The sequence below is a fragment of the Vulpes lagopus genome, chromosome 20 (genome assembly GCF_018345385.1).
Source record: "Vulpes lagopus strain Blue_001 chromosome 20, ASM1834538v1, whole genome shotgun sequence".
Lineage (NCBI taxonomy): Eukaryota > Metazoa > Chordata > Mammalia > Carnivora > Canidae > Vulpes > Vulpes lagopus.
The window spans coordinates 28,288,706-28,294,923 of NC_054843.1; the positions used below are offsets into that span (position 1 = coordinate 28,288,706).

General features: G+C 37.9%; 1 pseudogene; it reads left to right on the forward strand.

The window, feature by feature from the left end:
- The first annotated feature begins 252 nt into the window (after nt 1–252).
- On the forward strand, nt 253–4,436 carry LOC121479373 (annotated as a pseudogene).
- Nucleotides 4,437–6,218: the final 1,782 nt, after the last annotated feature.

The window sequence follows — 6,218 nt, forward strand, 5'->3', positions numbered from 1 at the left end:
TTAAAAATACTCTGCCCATTCTCTGTACATTTTACCAGATTATGTCTATTTATAACTGTGCAATGAACATATAAACTATTTAGACATAAAACATTATGACGAATAAATTTATAAGAGGAAAAATGCCTCTGTTACTGTCACTCTTTCCTTCCTGAAATCTCATTTTACAAAATACGCTGCAGAAGGATATTTATTGGTTGTCCTTCAGGACTTCATATCTTAAACACTTCTGAGTTGATCCATAGTACCGGAATGTCTAGGATTCAGACTTTGTGGGAGGATGACTCCTACAACAGGTCTGGGGTGACTTGTGGTTTCAAGTCCAAGCCCAGGAGCCGGGCTTCCAGACTTCAATTCTTGGATCTGCCATATACCATCTGGTGCTCTTCATCTGATCACTTAAGTTCTCTGCTTCAGTTTCCTCAGCTGAGATATGGTAATAGCAATCATGTTTTCTTCATAAGATTGGTGTGAGGATTAAGTAATCATAATGTCTAGCACATAAAAACAGAACACACTATTACCTGCATGTGGGCTGACTACCACCTTTACATATTGTAAATGCGAGAAGCAAGGCATTGGTCATTGGTCATCGGTGTCAGCTACTTTAGAAGTTACAGAGCAGTCATGCTGTGTGGACAGTATATGTCAGGGCAAGGTTGTGCTATGATATCATTAGAACCTGGTCATCTGGCTTGATTGTAAGTCAGATGGTCTCAACTTGGATACTGCCTGAAATATTTTCTTTTACTAAGACTTTATTGTTACTATTATTATCATCATTATTATTTTAGAGTAGTTTAAGCTTCACAGCAAGTGTGAGGAGAAAGTACAGAAATTTTCTATATACCCCCTAGTAGGGATGCTGACAATACTAACTGGTATTCAGACCTCCATCTTGTTTACATCTTCGCAATGACCTTCCTTGGGGCTACACATTCTAGATCCCAAAGTTATTGTGTGTATATCCTGACTGGAATGCAGGAAGACTTGTTCTGATCTTCTCTAAAGTTTTTAGATAACCAGTAGAAATAACACAGTTCTTCCCCTCCCTCTCCTCTGGGACACAGATGGCATCACTTTAGATAACGAGTATCCCCACCCTCTATAAAATCCAGATTGTAAAGAATAGCTGCCTAGTGCCTGGATCACCTGCCTCCCAGATCCTCTCTGTCAGTAAGTTACCCTGAATAAAATTGTCTAAAGGGTATGGAGTGGCTTGTTTTGCTTTTTGCTCTCCAAGTGCTTCCTTAGTGTGGAATACGCTTTACTAGCCCTCCTTCACCTTCTAACACCTCTGCTCACATTACTTGCAAGGCCTCTCTCCTTATCAACATCCCCTACCAGAGTGATACATTTGGTACAACTGATGAATCTACATTGATACCTCATAATCACCCAATATCCATAGTTTACATCATGGTTTAGACAGATAACATTCTTGGTGTTGTATATTCTAAGGGTTTGGACAAATATATCACGATATATATTCACTACTATGATACCATACCAAGTATTTTCACTGCCTTAAAAATCCTCTGTGCTTTACCTACCAGTCTTCGCTTCTCTCCCACCCATGGCAACCACTTGTTTTTTGACTGTTTCCATAGTTTTGATTTTTATTGTTTCCATAGTTTTACTGTTTCCCTAGTTTTGCTTTTGCTTTGTTTTTTATTTTTTATTTTTTTGGAAGGAATCACAGTGTATAGCCCTTTCAGATTGGATTCTTTCACTTAAAAATATGCATTTAAGATTCCTCTGTGTCTTTTCATGGCTTGATAGCTTTTTTCTTTTTAGCACTGAATAGTATTTGATTGTACAGATATACTACAGTGTATTTATCCACTCAACCTACTGGAGGACATCTTGGTTACTTCCAAATTTTAGCAATTATGAATCAAGCTGTTATAAATACCCATGTGTAGGTTTTTGTGTGGACATAGCCTTCAATTCCTTTGGATAAATACTAAGGAACACAATTGCTGGATCATATGGTAAGAGTATGTTTAGTTTTATAAGAAATTGGTAAACTGTCTTCCAAAATAGCTATGCCGTTTTGTATTGCCACTAGCAGTAAATGAGAATTCCTCTTGCTATACCTCCTCACAAGCATTCGGTGTTGTCAGTGTTCTGGATTTTGGCCATTCTAATGGATAGGTAGTGGAATCTCACTGTCATTTTAATTTGCATTTCCCTAATGACATCCGATGTTGAGCATATTTTCACATGCTTACTTGGCATCCATATATCTTCTTTGTGAGGTATCTATTATGGACTTTTGTACATTTTTCAATTGGGTTGTTCATTTTCTTATTGTTGAGTTTTAAGACTGTATATTTTGGATAAGTTCTCTATCAGATATGTCTCATAAATATTTTCTCCCAGTCTGTGGCTTGGCCTTCTCATTCTCTTGGCATTATCTTTTAAAGGCACAGGTTTAGGGAAGCCTGGGTGGCTCAGCAGTTGAGCATCTGCCTTTGCCTCGGGGTGTAGTCCCTCGGTCCTGGGATTGAGTCCTGCATCATCGGGCTCCCTGTGAGGAACCTGCTTCTCTGTCTGTCTCTGTCTCTCTCTCTCTCTGTGTCTCTTGTGAATAAATAAATAAAATCTTTAAAATAAATAAAGAGCACGGGTTTTTAATTATAAAGAAATACAGCTTATCAATTATTATTTTCATGGATCATGTCTTTGGTGTTGTATCTAAAAAGTCATGGTCATGCCAAAGTTGTCTAGGTTTTTTCCCTATGTTATTTTCTGGGAGTTTAATAACTTTTCGCTTTACATTTAGATCTATGATCCATTTTGAGTTGATTTTTGTGAAGGGTAAGATGATTGTCTACATACACTTCTTTTTTTGCATGTGGATGTCCAATTGTTCCATTATTCAACCACTGCTGTAAAGATAATCTTTGCTTTGCTTCATTCTATTGCCTTTGCTGGTATATCTGAGATCACTTGACTGTATTTATGTGAGTCTATTTCTGTGTTCTCTATTCTGTTCCACTGATCTATTTATCAGTTCTTTTGCCAATACCACACTGTCTTGTCTACTTATTGTAGCTTTATGGTAAGTCTCAAAGTCAGGTAATGTCATCCCTTCAACTTTGTTAATCTCATTCAATATCATGCTAGTTATTTCTTGAGATGTTTTTTAGAGAGTGTATCTCCTGAAGACTTGCTTTTGCAGGTTTAAAATATTTTGCAAACACTCAAGTGTTCCTCATGCATCTCCTTCAAAGTAGTGGGGTTACTGTGTACTCAGTCATCTCAAACAATCTCATCAATAAGCCTTCCTGAAGTAGGATAGGTATACAGAATACAAAAATGGAAAAGTCTGAATTCTTAAACTCAAGGCATTTATTTATTTATTTAAATTTTTATTTATTTATGATAGTCACACACACACACACACACAGAGAGAGAGAGGCAGAGGGAGAAGCAGGCTCCATGCACCGGGAGCCCAACGTGGGATTCAATCCCGGGCCTCCAGGATCGCGCCCTGGGCCAAAGGCAGGCGTTAAACCACTGCGCCACCCAGGGATCCCCAAACTCAAGGCATTTATATTGTATTAGGAAAGCTACTTATGCAAACATATGTTGCAATACCATGTGATAACTGCAGAAATAATGATTACTGCAAGGTGTGGTGTGGTGAAAGGCTAAGTATCATTTTCAGTGGAGGAGGTTAGGGAAGGCTTGACTAATTATAGAAAAGATTAAATTGGTTTTGATGAAGGAGCTGAGGACTGGCGGTTGAGGAGGCAGTGGTGGTGGTGGTGGTGGTGGCTCTGGAGGCCCAAGTCCAGTTCTGGCTTTCTCCCAGTCCCACTGTGGTGATGCTCACTCAGCTGATGGTACTTCTGGGTGCCCTTCTGGCCCCAGACAGGCTACTTCACCAGGATTGATGCACATGGAGAGGAGTGCTTCTTGGAGTGGGTCACCTCAGGCACCAAGATGGGCCTCATCTTCGAGGTGGTGGAAGGTGGCTTCCTGGACATCAGTGTGGAAATTTACAGGGTCTGATAGTAAAAGAATTTATAAAGGAGCCCAAGAGTCCAGGGTGAAATACACATTCGCTGCTCACACTGATGGAACCTAGTAAGTTTTGTTTTAGCAATGGTATGTCTACCATGACTCCAAAGATAGTGATGTTCACCATTGATGTTGGGGAGGCTCCCATAGGACAAGATATAAAAATAGAAACTCCCCAGAACAAGCTAGAAGAAATGATTAATGAGCTGGCAGTGGCAATGGCAGCTGTAAAACATGAACAGGAGTCCATGGAAATTCAAGAGAGAATACACAGAGTCATCAACAACAACACAAACAGCAGAGTGGTCCTTTGGTCCTTCTTTAAAGCTTTCGTTCTAGTTGCCATGACATTGGGACAGATATACTATCTGAAGAAATTTTTTGAAGACTGGAGGGTTGTTTAAAAAGCCTTCTTTGGATGATCTCAAAATAATAATTTACTTTCTACCAAATATCTTGGTCATAATAATGTCATTAGTGTCTACATTTTTTTCAGAACTGTACTTATATACAGTTATGTACTCACAGTGCATATTTCTTTGTGATTAATAGATATTGGAGGAAATACCTTTTTAAAGAATGTTACAGTGAAAATTTGACACTCGATTGGCATGGTTTTTTATTTGAATTCTACCTCCATTATAAAGGCCTGTCAGAACTCAAACACTGTAAATGAAATACGGGCATATCGTCCCTATTAAACCTTCATTTCCTTTTGTTTTCACAATAAAATGCAGTCTGTTCAGACTAGTACTTTACTGATAGTACTTTAAAATGACTGCACTCTTTGGATCCCTTATCCTACAGTTCAAGTCATTAAAGATTCATTTTATTGAGTCCTCATGAGAAACAACAGTCTGAATTTTGACATCTTCTACCCAGCCTATGGACAGAGCTCTGACTGGAATACGTTACAAGGCTGGTACTTTCATACTTGTCTATCTTCTTTTAGCGTTAAAGATAAGACTTAACCCAACAACATTTGCCACCCCCCCCTAAATTTGTATTTTGAAACTTAGGACTCAATTACCTCCAAATTAAATTGATGACACAAGCAGTTAATAACCATTTCATGGTTTCTGCCTCATCTTGTAAGAAGTCTCTACTAAAGCCAGTTTTCTGGGTGTTGCGGGGAACAATAGCTTTTTTCTTTCTATGCTGGCGGCACATCTACTTAATCCCCTCCCATCACGTAGGAAGTGTGCATTCATGCAATCGAAAAAAAAACTGGATGCCAAGGGTTTAAACCTCTTGGATTTCATTGCCATGATATACAGCCACTATTTTATTTTTAATCAGTGGCATTTTGGGCACCATTTAATTAAGGCACTAAACATCACCGTTAGTACTAGGATTTTGTTTTTGTTTTCCTTGGGACTTTTATTTATTTTTTGCATATGTGAATTTTATTTTATTTTCTGGTCTTTGATGATGAGTTTAAAATTAAAGAAGCATCTGGTTGTGGTGTATAATCCAGAATTATATTGTGACTGATGTAGATTATTTATTTGTACATTTGTTTCAGATCTTTGCAAGGGGAAAACTATAAGTAACAAGTTTTATATATCTAATTTAAATATGTTACAGGTTTTCATGTTCAGGATAAACAATTTTTCAACCTTGGGTGAGAATACTTGCAACAGTTTAAGGTGATTGTATTTTGCCTTAAGACAACTTTTGCAATGCAAAACACAACTTTTTGTGTTTTGTGTTTTGTTTTGAGGTTTTTTGGTGTGTTTGAAAATACTGCAAAATTGAGTTAAAAGATGCAAACTTAGAGTTGGTTGTTATCTAATCTTTCCCAGTTCAGTGAAGAAATAATTCTTTTTAAAAACAAAATTGGTTCTCCTTGGATAGTTAGGGATTAGTACATGGAAAGAGAGAGGGATAGAAGAGAATGTAGCATGGTATAGTTGTAGACAGACAATGGGTTAGCCCAGATTACATGAAGTATTGTGTATCAGAGAAAGGGATTTACTCTAAACAGGAGCTATTTAAGATTCTCAGGTGAGAAAAAGGCATGTGCATACTTGCGTTTTCAAAAAGATGTATCTCTCATATGCTTTACTGAACGGGTTGTCTCCAATCCCAGTGCTGGGACCCTAGGCATATGAAGTAGGATAATAAAAGATGTGGGGTAAGCAAGGTGAGCATCTCTAAGAAGATGGAGAAATTCAGCATAGCGA